The sequence below is a fragment of the Cicer arietinum genome, chromosome 3, assembly GCF_000331145.2.
Source record: "Cicer arietinum cultivar CDC Frontier isolate Library 1 chromosome 3, Cicar.CDCFrontier_v2.0, whole genome shotgun sequence".
Lineage (NCBI taxonomy): Eukaryota > Viridiplantae > Streptophyta > Magnoliopsida > Fabales > Fabaceae > Cicer > Cicer arietinum.
Window position 1 is genome coordinate 49,099,905 of NC_021162.2, and position 17,830 is coordinate 49,117,734.

General features: G+C 32.6%; 1 long non-coding RNA gene across 1 annotated transcript; it reads right to left on the minus strand.

Annotated features, from left to right (window-relative positions):
• Window positions 1-9,332: 9,332 nt before the first annotated feature.
• Window positions 9,333-12,957, minus strand: LOC101499022 (uncharacterized). The gene is made up of 3 exons (XR_189501.4): window positions 12,739-12,957; window positions 10,537-10,625; window positions 9,333-9,761 (listed from the first exon to the last, which is right to left on the minus strand). It is a non-coding gene; the product is annotated as an uncharacterized lncRNA (long non-coding RNA).
• Window positions 12,958-17,830: the final 4,873 nt, after the last annotated feature.

The following is a 17,830-nucleotide window of genomic DNA, read 5'->3' on the forward strand; positions in this document are numbered from 1 at the left end:
CCTTTCTCCACATAGGAAGGGAGCCCAAAACCCAACATATCTCCCCCTCACAACTATGTGGAGGTGACCGCCAAACCGGCGATCTCACAACAAGTTTCAAACTTGCTTCTCGGTAATGCCTTGGTCATCATATCAGCACCATTATCATCTGTATGACCCTTGGCCAATTCCAACAACCCAGCATCCAAAGCATCACGTATCCAATGATACCTAACATCAATGTGCTTGGACCTAGAATGAAAGGTTGAATTCTTACCAAGATGAATTGCACTTTGACTATCACAAAATAGCAAATACTTATCTTGAACAAACCCAAGCTCCTGCAAGAATTTCCTCAACCATAACAATTCCTTGCATGCTTCTGTAATGGCAATGAACTCTGCCTCAGTAGTGGACAATGCAACACACCTCTGCAATCTGGATTGCCATGCCACAGCTCCCCCTGAGTAGTGGACAATGCAACAGACCTCTGCAATCTGGATTGCCATGCCACAGCTCCCCCTGCAAGCTTAATCAAGTAGCCTGAAGTAGACTTTCTGGAATCAATGTCTCCAGCCATATCAGAATCAGTATATCCCACAAGAGTAGGCTTATCACCTCCAAAACAAAGCCTCAAACTGGTAGTACCACGAAGATACCTCAAAATCCATTTCACAGCATTCCAATGCTCTCTACCTGGATTAGACAGAAATCTACTAACTGTACCAACAGCATGTGCAATATCAGGCCTTGTACACACCATTGCATACATTAAACTACCCACAGCAGATGCATAAGGAACTCGTTGCATATCTGATTTTTCAGCTTCATTGGTAGGACTCTGACTAGTACTCAATTTAAAATGAGTAGCAAGAGGAGTACTTACAGCCTTAGCATATTCCATCTGGAACCTCTGTAACAGTCTTTCAACATAGTGTTCTTGTGACAGCCAAAGTTTCTTCTTGTTCCTGTCACGCATGATTCTTATACCAAGAATCTGCTTAGCAGCTCCCATGTCTTTCATGGCAAATGACTCGCCCAATTGCTTCTTCAACCTGTTAATCATGGAAATATTTTTCCCAACAATAAGCATGTCATCAACATACAATAACAAGATAATGAAATCATCATCAGCAAACTTTTTAACAAAGACACAGTGATCAGAAGTAGTCTTCCTGTAGCCTTGCTCACACATAACTGACTCAAACTTCTTGTACCACTGACGCGGGGCCTGCTTCAAACCATATAGACTCTTTCTGAGCCTACACACATAGTCTTCTTTGCCTTTAACAAGAAAACCATCAGGTTGCTTCATGTAAATCTCTTCCTCCAAATCACCATGAAGGAAAGCAGTTTTTACATCCATTTGCTCTACCTCCAAATCAAGAGTAGCAGCCAAACTCAACACAGTTCTAATGGATGACATCTTCACCACAGGAGAAAAAATCTCATTGAAATCAACACCCTTTCTCTGTCTGAAACCTCTCACAACTAATCTGGCTTTATATCTTGGAGATGTAGAATTGCTTTCTTGCTTCACTCTGAAGATCCACCTGTTTTCCAAAGCCTTCTTTCCCTTAGGTAGTTTCACCAAATCAAAAGTGTGATTATCATGCAAAGACTTCATTTCATCTTGCATAGCATCCAACCACTTCTTCTTTTCATCACTCTCCATGGCTTCATCATAACATTCAGGTTCGCCTCCATCAGTCAAGGTAACATAGTCATCAGAAGGATACCTGGTGGATGGTTTCCTCTGCCTAGTAGACCTCCAAACTTGAGCTTGAGGTGGTTCAGGAGCATCACCAAGATCCTCATCTTGTGACATCTCATGTTCTTCTTCAGCATCATCATTAGGAACATCAAAATCATCTCCAAGCTGCTGATCACCAACATCACCATGTTGCTCATCATTCTGAACATTATTTTCAGCAGTATCCAGATCATGTGTAGGCATCCGAACTGGATCAACATCAGACAAACCATTATCAATCTCAGGTGTAGTCTTCTCCATCTTATCAATGTCTTCAATGGTTTGGTCTTCCATGAACTTCACATCACGGCTTCTAACAGCTTTCTTCTCAACTGGATCAAACAGCTTGTAGCCAAATTCATCCTGACCATAACCGATAAAGATGCACTGTCTTGTCTTCCCATCCAACTTGGATCTCTCATCCTTTGGAACATGCACATATGCTTTGCAACCGAAGACACGCAAATGATCATACCTGACATTCTTGCCAAACCAAATCTTGTCTGGCACCTCAGCATTCAAAGCACCTGCAGGACTCAGATTAATAACATGCACTGCCATGTACAATGCTTCACCCCAGAAATGCTTAGGCAACTTTGCTTCAGAAAGCATACACCTAACTCTTTCAATCAACGTCCTGTTCATTCTCTCTGCTAAACCATTCAGCTGAGGGGTTTTAGGAGGAGTCTTTTCATGTCTGATACCGTGCTGCTTGCAATAAACATCAAATGGTCCACAATACTCACCACCATTGTCAGTACGAATGCATTTCAACTTCTTGCCTGACTGTCTCTCCACCATAACATGGAACTCTTTGAATTTCTCCAGAACTTGGTCTTTTGTCTTCAAAGCATAGACCCAAAGCTTTCTGGAACAATCATCAATAAAAGTAACAAAGTAAAGTGCACCACTAATTGACTTTACCTTCAACGGGCCACAAACATCAGAATGCACCAATTCAAGCAACTCTGACTTCCTTGAGGAAGGATGTTTCTTGAAGGATACTCTAGTCTGCTTACCAGCCATGCAATGAGAACATTTCTCCAACTCTGCACTCTTTAATCCCGGAAGTACATCCTTTTTAGCTAAACAATTCAGCCCCTTTTCACTGATATGACTAAGCCTGCGGTGCCACAAAGAAGCCTCCATATCCATGGCATTCACACTGTCTTTAGCAACCAATGCTTTAGTCCAATACAGTTTATTAATTTTCTCCCCTCTGGCCACAACTAAGTTACCTCTGGTGAGTTTCCATTTTCCTGAACCAAAGTGATTATCATAACCACCATCATCAAGCATCTGCACAGAGATCAAATTAAAGCGAACATCTGGAGCATGTTTGACTCCTCTAAGCAACAACTGCACTCCCATGTTGGTCTGCAAACAAACATCACCAATACCAACTACCTTGGACACACCATCATTACCCATCTTCAACACTCCAAAGTCACCAGAAGTGTAAGATGTGAAGAACTCCTTCCTTGGTGTAACATGCAGTGTAGCACCACTATCAATAATCCACATGCTCTCATCTGATACAAGATTGACTGAGTCATAGTCACGGAGAATAATCAGATCATCACAAGTAGCAGTAGTAACACGGTCATCATCATCATGATTCTTATCTCTCTGCTTACTGTTATTGTTTTTGCTCTCCCTTTTCCATATGAAACAGTTCCTCTGTATGTGCCCCATTTTGTGACAATAATTGCACTCCACATTCTTGTGTCTGGACTTGGACTTACTTCTGTTGTTCTCTCTACTCGCACTTCTGTTATTCTGTCTATTCCCTTTCGGTTCCTTTCTTTGACTTCGGCCCCTGTTCTCAGTGACAAGTACCTCGGAATGAGATGAAGTACCTTGTGCCTTCCTTCTCATCTCCTCATTAAGAACACTTCCCTTTACACTTTGCAAAGAGACAACACCATCAGAAGCTGAGTTTGTAATTGAAACCCGAAAAGTTTCCCAAGAATCTGGTAGAGTATTCAGTAGCCATAGTCCCAACACTTCATCATCAAATTTGATACCCATACCTGACAATTGATCTAGGAGCCCTTGAAAATCATTTAAATGATCTGAAATAGAAGTCCCCTCCTTGTACCTCAAATTCATCAAGGAGTTCAACAAATACAACTTATTATTCCCTGATTTAGAAGCATACAAAGATTCAATCTTCTTCCACAAGGATCTTGCATGTTCCTCATTAGCAATGTGATTATAAACATTGTCTTCTACATATTGCCGAATAAAACCACAGACCTGCTGATGTTCAAAGCTCCAATCCTCATCAGTCTTGGATTCTGGCTTCTCAGTAGCAAACACAGGAAGATGCAAATTCTTCACAAATAACAGATCCTTCATTTTTCCCTTCCATAAGTGATAATTAGTGCCATTCAAACAAATCATTCTATTTGTATTTGCCTCCATCATTCAAACAAGTCAAACAGCCCCTTAACCAAAGAGCTCTGATGCCACTCTGATGGGAAATTCAACAACAAATATAATAACAACTCTAACAGAGCAATATGCAGCGGATAATCAATTTCCCAAACTTGCAAGAATCTGTGAGGAGCAATCAACAAATAATCACAGCAACTAAAATCACCAATCACAAATGACACAATAATTTTTAACGTGGAAAAACCTTCTCAATGTGAGAAGTAAACAACCACGGGACCAAGCCAGTAATGAGCTCCACTATGATCAAAATATGGGTACAAGAGAGTTTCTAATATGGCACAAATTCGTGCTCAGTAACCAGCCAAAAACAGCAAGGTAACCAGCACAACAATTAGCCAACACAATGAGAAAACAAACATGAAATTGAGAACAAAGTTCAGCAAAAAAAACCAGAAAAACTGCTGCTGTCCGAGTTCAATTTCTCCCACCTCAGACCTCTGATCGACGATCCAAACGGTTAGAATGAAGTAACACGAGTCACGAACCTGTTGTCCAAATTTCAGCCTGATCCGACGGTGAACGAAGGAGAAATCGCGAATCTAGTGCAGCTGCTCTGTTTTATGCGAAAATAGGGTTTACTCTTCCTCTCTCACTTTTCTCTTTGTCTCTCTCTCTGAATTCTCTTACACGCCCACTAATCTGATCTCTCTCCACTTGGTTAAGTGAGACACATGGACTTGCACATATTGGGCCTTTCTCCACATAGGAAGGGAGCCCAAAACCCAACACTGTTTTCATTAACGCTTCTCTTCCGTACGTTCTTTTACTCTTTCTTTGTGTGTTTGTCTTCTTGTTCTGTTTGTCTCGTTGTTCTGTTTTTCTTGTGTGATCAAAGATTATAAATTTGATTCATTGAATATTTAGCTTTCTTTTAACCTTGTGTTTAATTTTAAAGAATTTAATTAAATTCCATTTGTATGATCAATAACTGTGAAACTAGACATCATTATTCATATTCTCTTTTTTCCTTTTTGAGGGATGTTTCTTTTTTCCAGATATGTACTTTTGCTTTAATTGAAACCTTGATGTAACATACATGTAGTCATTTTATTGAAAAAAAAAATAAATACTACGCGTGTTGATTTTGAATCTTGAAGGTCAAGTTTGTGGTTTGTTAATTAATCTCACGTTAGTTAAGTTTGTATAAAGTTGGGATTTTTAAACGGTTGGGATTTTCTTGTTTTTGGTTAAATTTGATTAATCTCACGTTGTATTTGTATAAGGTAATTGTCACTTCCAAAAAGTAATGTTATTGCTAGATCCCTTACCAATAAAATATATATGTTTCTTAATTTTTTGGCAAAATACATTATGTTATAATTTTTAAATTAAACGAAAATAAAATATTAGTATTTTTTTATGGAGTTTATTATTTTATTGATATGTTTGTAACACATTGATGATCCAAATTTTAAACTCATTAAATTAAAACTAAAATTTATTTTAATTTTTTAAATAAACTCACGTAATTTTATACCAACTAATTATGTAATTTTTCACTAACTATATATGCCACTTTTATTATTTCCAGAACTAGCAAAATGCAAAACATATCAAGTGAAAGAGGCGAGCCATTGTTGAAGAAATTAATGAGAAAGAAGGCACAAACTCATGAAAATGCAATAAAAAACAAATCATTTAAGAATTTCGATAAAAAACTTTTAATTTCAGCTGAAATTCAAGATGCAATAGAACTTTTAAAGGAAAACAAATGCAAATCAACTAATACACATTCTAATAAGAAGATGTGTTATTGTTCACCAACAACTCATGAAGGTTCATTCAGGTGTAGACTACCTCGAATTAATGCAACCAAGAAATCAACAACTGAGAAGAACAATGTGATGAAATGTTCCAAATTTAAACCTCAGTTGTCAAGGTTTGGTAGAGTTGCTAATTCTGCTGAAGTTGGATCACATAATAGCTTAATTCAACCATCTGGGTTGGAATCTTTTTAGAAAAATTAGCATATTTGCATTTTGCAAGTTGTGTAGGTTATTTTTTCAGTCTATATGAAATATGGAAATAGTTAAAAGTTGGTTAAATAGGACCTTCATTTAATTTTAATTTTTTTTTACTATTTCTATATATAGATTTGATTTGAAATGGATATAGTTTTTCTATGAATCCTTGCTGTTTTACGGGGTTAGGAAGATTTTGAAACATAAGTGTTTACTTCTATTTTTTATTTGTTCTTTTGTATTTTAGTATGAGCTAATAGTTAATTTCAATTACTAATAGTCAATTTTTTTTGTCATTATTTTTCCTCCAATAAAATAAATAACTTAAAAAAATTACTATATCATCGTTCATCTCAAGAGAAATGTCCAATTTTTATTGTCTATAAAAAATATTTCTTTAAAGAGATATTTGACTTAGACCTCCAAAATATTAGATCTATTGATTGATTAGTTATTAATGATCGATATATTTAATAATTAAGTGGGTTGTAGTAAATATTTAATTTTTTAATTTGAACATTATTTTTACTGATGATTTACCTATGTAAGGGTATTTATTTTTCTAGTTTGATTTCGTAATTTAAATTCCTTTTATACTAATTCTTAACAATATGAAATATTTATAATCACGCCTCTGTTTTTTCATATGAGTGTCATGAAAACAACACATGATTTTATTAGAGAGAAATGTATGTTTGGATGAACCATGATTTTAAAGTTTAATTTATGTCAAAATTAAAATCATTTAACATTCTCAATGAGAATTCAAAAATTGCTAAAATTTTGATATGGAAAAATCTTGAAATTATTTTCCTTAACTTGAAAGATCTTATCTTACAACCGAGTAATTAAACTTGTAGGACATGGTAACAATTTTACTTTAAAAAGTAAGCAAACACTAATAAATTTAAATATTCTATGTTTTTTTATTTATATAAAGGTCTTTATCAAATGTTTACTTATTTTTAGAAAGTGTTTGTTTAGAGAAAATTGAAGATAAATATATCATAAAGATCTCATAACCTAAAAGTGATATAGCTAGACAATTTTTACGATTAAAATTGTTAAATGTAATAAAGGTGATTTGTAGTTAGTTAGTAAGTTTAGAATACAGTTAGAAGTAGTTAAAAAAGTTAGAATTTTGTTTTGACAGTTAGTGTTCAAAACTGATATAAAATATGTAAAACGGATAACATTCTCTAGATGCTGTTAGACTAGTTTATGCTTTCTTCCTTATGCTTTCTTTGCCTTTAGCCATCGTACACATGATATAGAGCAAAGAGACAAACTTTTGAGTTCGAAATAGAAACTAAAAGACAAATTATGTTGGATCAATGTACAAAACTAAGACCCAAAGCTGGAAATAAAATAAAAAAGAAGAGCTTTTTAGCCCCACAAACCAGCTTTGTTCCTTTACACACAAATAGAAGTCCAACGAATGAACATAATCAAATAAAAACAAATAGGATAAAACCGAGAATGCATTAGATGTGCAGAAAAACTCAGATTATGAGCAAGGAAATGAAGCATCAAATCGAAAATTAAAAACAGGGAAAGAAAGCAACCAAACAAATTAAAAAACTTTATAAATACATCTTCATTTGTTTTCAAAAGGGGGATTAATTCTGCTTATAAAAAAAATACACATATATTTCAAAATGAAGTTAAGTAGGGAAGAAACAAAAATTCAACTCCGTTCTCAAAATCATATATTTCAAAATTAAAGAAAAAATAGAAAACGCGAAACAGAGGCATCACTGTATTTCAACTTTCATTGAATTCGAGAAACACTTGAAATTTTAGACCACGACACCATCGAATTTGCCAATCGTTGATGGGAAGAATTGAGAGAGATGGTTTGCATCAATGAGATCATTACTGGGAGCTCAAGAAGGGTTTGAGATTGTTCAAGATGGCTATGAACAACTTGGTGCCAATCCAACAGACAGACAACAAACAACTTTCAAAGATTGCAAGAAAATAGATTGCAAGACATTGTTTACATCTAGCAAAATGTGGATTCAAACAACTTTGAGAGGATTTCGAAGGCATCTATATCAATGAAGGCATGAGAGATATTGGTTAAGTATTATACCGGTGGGGAAAAAGGCCAAGAAAGTGAAGCTCCAAATGCTAAGAAGGCATTACAAACTATTGTAGATGGAAGAAGATAAAGTTGTGGCAGATTACTTCAATCGTGTGCAGTTTGTTGTTAATTAGATAAGAACAAATGGTAAATTTATAACTGAAGTGGTGGTTATTATAAATATCCTTAGAATTTTAACACAAAGGGACAATCATATTGTGGTGGCCATTGAAGAATCAAAGGATCTTGATAAGATGAAGGTTAAGGATTTGCAAGGCTCTCTTGAAGCTCTAGAGCTGAGAGTAAGAGAATGGTGTACAACAACCTCAACATCTCAAGTGTAGGCCCTGCAGGCCTAAGATAGCAAGAAAACCAACCAAGGTGATGTCAAACACAAAAAAGGAAAGGGTAAATTCAAGTGGTACAAGAAGCATGATTCTGATGAAGGGGCTGGAAATTCAAGAAACGAAAACAGAAGTGATAACAACAACAAAAATTCGAATGGTAATAAGAAATTCAACAAGAAAGTAATCTAATGTTATAATTGTCAAAAATGGGGACATTTTGCAGATGAATGCAGATCCAAGAAGGTCCAAAGAGAGGATGATTGAGCTCACATGGCAGTTGAGGTTATAGAATCAGATGAGGTGTTATTAATGGCTACAACAAAATCAGATGATGACTGCCCAAAATAGTGGTACCTTGACACAGGTTGCTCAAATCACATGACTCACCATAAAGATCGGTTTGTGAGCATTGATGAGAAGGTGAAAAGGGAGATCATAGTTGCAGGTAATAATTTAGTAACTGTAGAAGGAGTAGGAAAGGTACTGATTCAAATGAGAGATGGAAAACTATCATTCATATATGATGTGTTGTATGTGCTAAACATGAAGAACAATCTGCTAAGCCTTGGACAACTGCTTGAAAATGGGTATTCTATGAAGATAGAGCATGGTGAAATGAGGATGTTTGATACTTTAAGAAGATTGATCTTGAAGGCACCACTATCCAAAAATAGAACCTTCAAGATTGATACCTAGATAAGTGAGAACAAGTGTCTAGCTGCTGAAATCAGGAATGAAGATTGGTTGCGGTGTAACACCCATATTTTCAACAGTGAAAATTTTTAGATAAAATATTCATTACTATAATTTAAATCAGAGTAAAATATTAAATTGTAAAATTCTTTTCCAAAAGTGATGACGAGAATAATTGTTTCATTATACAAAATGGTTTCGACACAACAGACTTACTTACAAGACAATTCCCGTTGACTAAAAAAATTACAAATGTTTCAAATACATAAACTTCATTGCGACAAAAACATTGCAATACGAAAGGGAGGATAAATAAAATTCTTAAATAAAATCATAAGATGATCATTAATCTAACTAAGGGTGATTGGGTACTGAGAATCCACGAGTGGCATCAAGCTGCTTCCGATTACCAATCTAAAATCATCGCTATGTCACGTCTACGACATCGTTGCAATTCCACCACAACTCAAAACTCTAATAACCTAGGGCGTAAGCCCGATCCACAATAATAGTAGAGGTCATGATCTAAAAACAACAGACATACGAAAATACAAAGCACGAAAGCATAACATGGCATGACATCAAGTGATAAACAAACATGCATATAAATATCTTCATATAACAAACATGACTCGTGTGACAAAACACCCTAATGCAATGCTTATATGCCACTGCACATGATTCCAAAATTTCTACACCCTTCTCGAGGGGCGTATATCATAAATGTATTGCCTCTCACAAACCAATACTAATTACCGAGGTGCCCCTATCACATATCAACACAATTTACTAGAGTGGAGTCTATAACAGACCTACATGATTCCAAAATCCTCGTAAGGATAAAACAGACCAATCAACTCAAGGAACCAGCCCATGGCCCATCACAGTCACTAATAACACTGTGGCCCATCATCGTCACAAGTAACACTGTGACCCATCATGGTCACCACTAACTATGAAATGCATGAGCATGCTATGACTCTTCCAAATCAACCATTATGTAAATGCAGTTATTAAAATACTCTCCTTTAAATACTCATTAAACACTAATAATCTTTAATACTTTTTCATAGAGCATATTCAAGACATATTCTCGTCAATAAAATTCATAACACTTACGTTATTAGTTATGAATACATGATCACATCAAATACATTACCAATCGTGGGCACCCTTATTCACCACAAGTACAAAGAACATGTATACATACACACTATGCATTCAAACATATATAATATCGTTAGAAACTGTCCTTACCTCGACAATGCTTTATTACACAAGCAACTTATGCTACGCCAACATAACTTATCTGACGATTCCAATGACACTTCTCAATTTTCTTGTACCTTAAACCAACAAATTAATTTAATCAATACAAATTTCTCAACCAACCACCAAATGAACTCTAGGTTTTGCCACTATCCAAATCAGTTAGGGTTTGACTTTTCTCTTAGGTTCCCTAACTTCAAAAAACTTTTGGTTTAGTACTTTGACAAAAATGAATTTCAAAACATTTATGCCACACTTTGAAAATCTAAAAATTATTTTTCAAACTTATTGAAGTTCAATTCAAATATTTGTCTTTAACAATTTAGGACAAAATATTTTCTTGCAAAATCCATGAAAGACAAACATACTCACGCGATTTGAAATTTCAAGTGAAAAATCAATTAACTACATAAATTTCAACACTTAAATATTTGAAAAACTAGTAGAAAATTTGTATCAAGAAATCTTATAAAAAAAAAAACTCAAACCCTAAGAGTTCCAATGTTCTAACTATTCTAAATCATGAATTTTCAATTTGATGTTTTTCAAATCTTAATCTTTATTAATTATGTTTTGTATATAAACTTTTACTTAAAAACCGCATTTTCTCATCAACACCAACTATTTTCCAAGTTCACAATTTTCTTTTATGTCTCCATCTAAAATCTTCATGCATAATAAAATCATATATAAAAATCCAAAATTATAATCAATCATTGTTTTTCAAAATACCTAAATACTTTTTCAAACTAAAATTTTAGCATAAAGTTGATATCCTTACTATTAAAATTAAAAATTTTAACTTCAAAACTTAAGATTGAAACTTTGTTCATAAAGTGAATATTTCTCTTTCAAACCTTGTTAATATACAAAGTTTGAAACCTTATATATATTTTTTTATATGAAATATTCTCAAAGTCATGGAGTTTGAAACTTTGTTTCTCAAAGTTAAATCTCTTCATAAATATTAAGTATTTAATATCAATGACTAAAAATTTTGTTCAATATATAAAAGTGCAAACCTTGTTTTCACAAAAATCCAAAGGATAAAATCTTAACACCTTAATAACAAAGCAAACTTAAAACCAACCTTTAAACAAAATTTTGAACTCTCTTTCTATATATATATACCACTTGGTTAAAATCCATTTTACTCATCAAAGGGTTCAAAAAAAATTCAAATCAAAATGTAGTTTAAAACACCTTAAATAATCAAGGACGACAACTCATATGGTTTCAAACTTTAAAGGACTCGAAATTTTAATTTATACCACTATAAAAATCACAAGGGAACTTTTAATAACTTCTTTAAAATTCAAAAAATTTCTACCACTCAAATACTTTTGAATTAAAACAAACCACAAGAATTCCCACTTTATTTCAAAACTTATTCCAAAAAATTTACCATGACCTTTTTGTTCCTATCTCTTTTTCTTAAAAATTTCAACAAATAAACATAAAATATTTAGAGTTCTCCCCACCGCTACTCGGTGTCAACAATCTCAATTCATTTTCGAGACTCAAGAAGCTAACTATATAAACATAAAAAATTATAAAAGTTGTTTCAAGGTTACATTACTAAAGAAAACTAATTCAATTTTTTTTTTTATCAATATTCACTCACTTACTTTAAAATCTTTATTTCACAAATTTGAGTTTATTTTTTATATTACATCACTTTGGTCCCCAAACACCTAACATTCAGTTGTCATTTTAATTATAAAAAAAATGCTTAATTGCCGTTTTAGTCCCCTAACAAAATCACTTGAACAAGTCTTAACTTTACTAACTTAAACTCTCTAATAAAATTTTTATTGTCATTTCAAACTCATTTATTTGAAAACAACTCATTATAAAACTCAAATACCTCCAAAGATAAAAAATTTCACATTACAAACACAGATTTTAACCTCATCAAATAAATTTGAGGTTTTGATTTCTTTTCTTGTTTATTAAACATTCTACCTCATCAATTTCATATTACTTAAAACACTTAAGTAAAATCAAAAAAATATCCCTCCTCCGTGTCTTAGAGTTCACGGTTTCAAGAGGTAAGGTTTTTCTTTTCTTTCTAAATGATAATAATAATAGCAAATGAGTAAGATTAAAGTACTAACACACAAAAATAAACACAGACCCAAGAAGTCTATGTCTGAAAATAGGAAAAGGAGAGGAAGATGTAAAACTCACCACTTCAAACATATCAATAGATTCTTTTAATGCTCCTCCACTTTTGACGTCAGAGTTTCATCAAAATTTCTTTATCTCCGTATTTTCCGATCTTCCTCACAAGGTTTCCAAGCATCAACGCAAGCTTTTTTTTTCTTCCTTTCTCAAGAATTGATGCAAAAAAAAAAAAAAACGTAAAGAGAAAGAGAGAGGGAGGAAAAGCAGAATCGGGTGAGATAATGTGAGGGGTGGAGAGTGTTTTACTTTTGTAATTAAATATCCTACTAACTTTTTAATAAATAACTCTCCTCAAAATATTGAGAAATTATTTATCCCGACGCAACTCAACTCGCAGATAAATCTAATTGTCTATTAAAACTCATAAAATATTTATCAATAGTTATTATTACAACAAAAATAATTTGATTATTAAAATAATCAAATTTAATATTATTTGCTCAGAAAATTATATTTCTAAAATAAATTAAGTCTCAAACAATCGAAGAACTTTAATAAAAAGTTTCGTTGAATTATGAGGTTCTTTTTTAAGTGGTAAAATTATTCGACAATTTCAAAAACTGAATTTTTTTTTTATAATAAATCTATAAATTAAATTTTTTTTTTCAAAATTGCGTGAATAAATTTTTATCTGACGATATTTCTATTTCTTAGCTTAGAAAAATATAATGAGATCAAATTTTCATTATAGTCTATATATAAACATTTTGGTACCATTCAGAGTTCATCAAAATTTAAACAACACATATATGTTGCCTATTTTCAAAATACTCAATAGAGAATTATTTATTTTTTGAAATTTCAACAATGTCAAGACATTTACATATTCATTTAACATCAAGGAAATATTCGAAGAATTTCTCATAGATTAATTTGCAAGCTAGACACACTTACAACAATTTTATAAACAACAAACAATGAAAATGGTAAATGGACAAAATAATAAACAACAGAAGACACAATTAGACAATAAGCCCTAATTCTTGCTATAAATAAGTTACAGGTCTTACATGTGGCATCAAAGGTTTGGACATTTGAATTTCAGAAACCTTCAAATGTTGCAGAACAAGGAAATGGTGCTAGAAATTCAAATACCAAAGGAGATGTGCAAAGAATGTTGTCAGGACAAACAACACAGAAACACTTTCACGGCTGAAGTGTCAACTCGATCTTCAAGAATGGTAGAGATAATCTTCTATGATGTTTGTGGTCATTTTGAAGAAGTTTCAATAGGAGTTAATCAATAATTTGTATCATTCATTGATGATTTTACAAGAAAAACTTGGATCTATCTAATCAAGAAGAAGAGTGAAGTGTTGGTTGTGTTTAGAAGGTTCAAGCTAATGGCAGAAAAACAATGTGGTTGCAATCTTAAAGTGATTAGGACAAATGGAGGTGGTGAATATCAATCCCATGAATTATGTGACAAAGAAGGAATGATTCATGAAGTGACTCCACCATATACACCACAATATAATGGAGCTGTAGAAAGGAGAAATAAAACCATTCTTAATATGGCAAGAAACACGATGAAGGAGAGAAAAATGCCTTACAAATTATGGAGGGAAGCAGTTTCAACAGCAGTATACATTTTGAATAGGTGTCCAACCAAGAGACTGAACACTATGACACCTGAAGAAGCTTGGACTGGAAGAAAGCCTGGTGGGAATCATCTAAGAGTATTTGGTTCATTGTGCTTCAGACATGTGCTAGCTCAAAACAGGAGGAAGCTTGATGACAAGGCTAAACAAATGGTGTTGTGGGGTTATGATGCAACTGCAGTTTACAAGTTGTATGATCCAACAAAGAAAAGGTGGTGATAAGCAGGGGCATACTGGTGGATGAATCAAGAGGATGGAACTAGAAAATGAGTGAAGGCAGCTTGAGTAGTGCAACCATCCCAGACAGACCAACCAACTCCATCAGTTCAACTAGCAGTGCAGTAACAGTGTAACTGGGTGAAGGCCAACCAACAGGGACACCAAATAACCCAACTTCTAAACCTGTGAGAATATCATAAAGATTAGGCAACCTTCAGTTAGATTGTAACCATATGAATTGACATTTGACTTAGTCATCAATGCAGATGGAGAATTAACACATTTTGCTTTGCTAGCTGAATCAGAACCAATAAGTGATGAAGAGGCCTTGAGTGATCCTAAATGGAGATTAGCAATGAAGGAGGAACTCAAAGCAGTAGAGAAGAACTAGACCTGAAAGTTGATGATTCTGCCAATCAATAAGAGACCAATTGATGTAAAATAGGTATATAAACTAAAATTTAAGCCTAATGGATTGATTTCCAGGTACAAGGTTAGATTTGTAGCAAAGGGATTCTTGTAGAAACATGGATTGGACTATGATGAGGTGTTTGCCCCAATAACTAGAATTGAAACAACGAGGATGGTATTCTCAATGGCCAGCTAAAAAGGCTGGTCTATGCATCAGCTGAATGTCAAATCAACATTCCTCAAAGGATCATTGGAGGAAGAAGTCTATGTGAAGCAACCACTAAGATATGAGATAAGAGGTAAAGTGTAACACCCAGTTACGTTGGTATAACAATTGAGGTAATAACGAATAAGTTTTCATATTTATATAAGGTAAAAGGTACTATAATAAATAATGAAGTTCTCGAAAGAAATAATATTATAAAATCCTTAAAATAAAACCTTACAACTGAAAATTCCTTAATAATAAAACTATTTAAATGTAGACATTTAATAACTAATCCTGAAATAAACTACAATGTAGACACTATGTCTACTTATTCTTGATCTACGAACCTAATATAAGGAAATTACTCTTCTCAAAGGAGGTGAGACTTCTCAAACTCTTTACGCCCCCAACGGTCTCAATATCTGAAAGCAACACTTTAATGAGATACTAAATCCCAATGAATAGTACACATAATTTTAAAATAAGTATTGTTCTTAGCCAGCACGGTAACCGAAAAACTCGATCATGGCACCCATGTTCTTCCAAAAATATTCTTTAGAAATATATATGATATAACTAAGATTCTTCTATAATAATCAATTACTTTCAATAATTAATAAAAACTCATCAATTAATTTAACAATAATTCACATATGCAATAATCAAATAAATCCACTACATACATTTATTCTGCAGAAAATAAATCAATGTATTCAATGACCTCTCATCGTTATATGGAGATATACTACTTCTGCGAAGTGAGTATTATCTCATCATGTGGAGCAGCAGCTCATCTAGTGTGGGGTACAAGACCCATCCGTGTGGAGTTTAAGCTTCATCTCATTTGTGGAGTTTAAAACTCATCTATATGTGGGATACAAGACTCATCTGTGTGGAGTTTAAACTTCATCTCTTTATGTAGTTTAAAACTCGTCTATATATGGGGTACAAGACCCATATGTGCGGAGTTTAAATCTCATCTCATTGTGGGGTTTAAAACTCATCTATATGGAGCGTAAACTCATCTCCAACACATACAAGCAAAATAATTCATATTTTTAACAATCATATTCGTAAAATGATATTTATAATATAATATTTTATTTGAATATATAATAACAATCATTCAAGAAAAATATGTTAAAACAATCTTTTAAAGAATATATATTTACAATATGACATTTCATTTGAATATATAATAACAACAATCATTCAAGAAAATAAGATAAAACAATCTTTTAAAGAATATATATATTTATAATATGATATTTCATTTGAATATATAATAACAACAATCATTCAAGAAAATAAAATAAAACAATATTTTAAAGAATATATATTTATAATATGATATTTCATATGAATATATAATAACAACAATCATTCAAGAAAATATAATAAGTGAATCTTAAAAATGGTAATTCAACCAACAGTATTAAATAAATCAATTCATAATCAATTATTACAGTTCATAAAATCTCAATTTTAATATAGCTAGATTTTCAACAAAATATAATTTTATAAGAAAATACCATTCAAAATATCTAACTCTTTTTCCATCTCAAGTTCCCAAAACAAATGTACCATGTAAGTTTAAAGTGTATTATTACCCACCTCAAGCGCTCTTTGATAAAAAAAAGTTTTCGTACATGTTAATTTGCAACTATATTTTTGCTCCTCTTTATGTTGGCATAATTCTCTCGAGTTTTTAATTCAATATTTTCTTCTTTGTATCTATTTATACTCTTGGTTGTTATAAATAAAATAAATAGATATTGAATTCATTTAAAATTGTTTGTTTGGTTTTGTGTGACTCCTTAATAATAGATAATTAGATAACAAAATATTGTTATAATAAATTGTTTGTTGTTATCTATTTCACATAAGCCTCTAACAAACAAAAGAACTTACTAATGATATCTTATTTTAAGCATATTGATTATTGATAACAATTAGAGTATTAATAGTAATAGTAATAGTAATAGTAATAGTAATAATAATAGTAATAGTAATAGTAATAGTAATAGTAATAGTAGTAGTAGTAGTAGTATAAAGAAACACATGTATTTGCATCAACGAGACTTGGATATTGTCATATGTCATCTTCTTCTGATTCTTGGATAGCCATCTCTGGCTTATAGATCTAAGATTAAAGATTAAATTATCTTTTAATTGGACTAACTCGGGATCTATCACATGTGAATTATCTAACACTTATGCTAAGGTTGAGAAACAAGAAAGACATTATAAACGTTATATAAATGTGGAGGAAGAGTTAATTGATAAGCACCATACCCTTCTCTCTTTAGAATTTGAAAATGACCCATGAAATGAGAGTTTTTTTTTGTTTTTTTTACTTTCATTGACCTTCTCACTCCAATCTTAGAAGTGACTCTTAAGAATACATGTGTCTATTCTTGAAATTCCAATGGTTTTCTTCTCTTGTCAACATAACTTTTTTGTCTAATTTGTGTTGTATGCATCTTTTCCCTAATTAGTTGAATTCTACTAGTGGTCTCTTGCACTTGTGACACCCTAAACCCCAAAATAACATTTATAATAATATATACTAAATTATTTGAAGAAAACTTGCAGCGGATAAAAAATATATTAAAAAGAATAAAAACTTTAATATCTAATTTAGGATATCACGTTT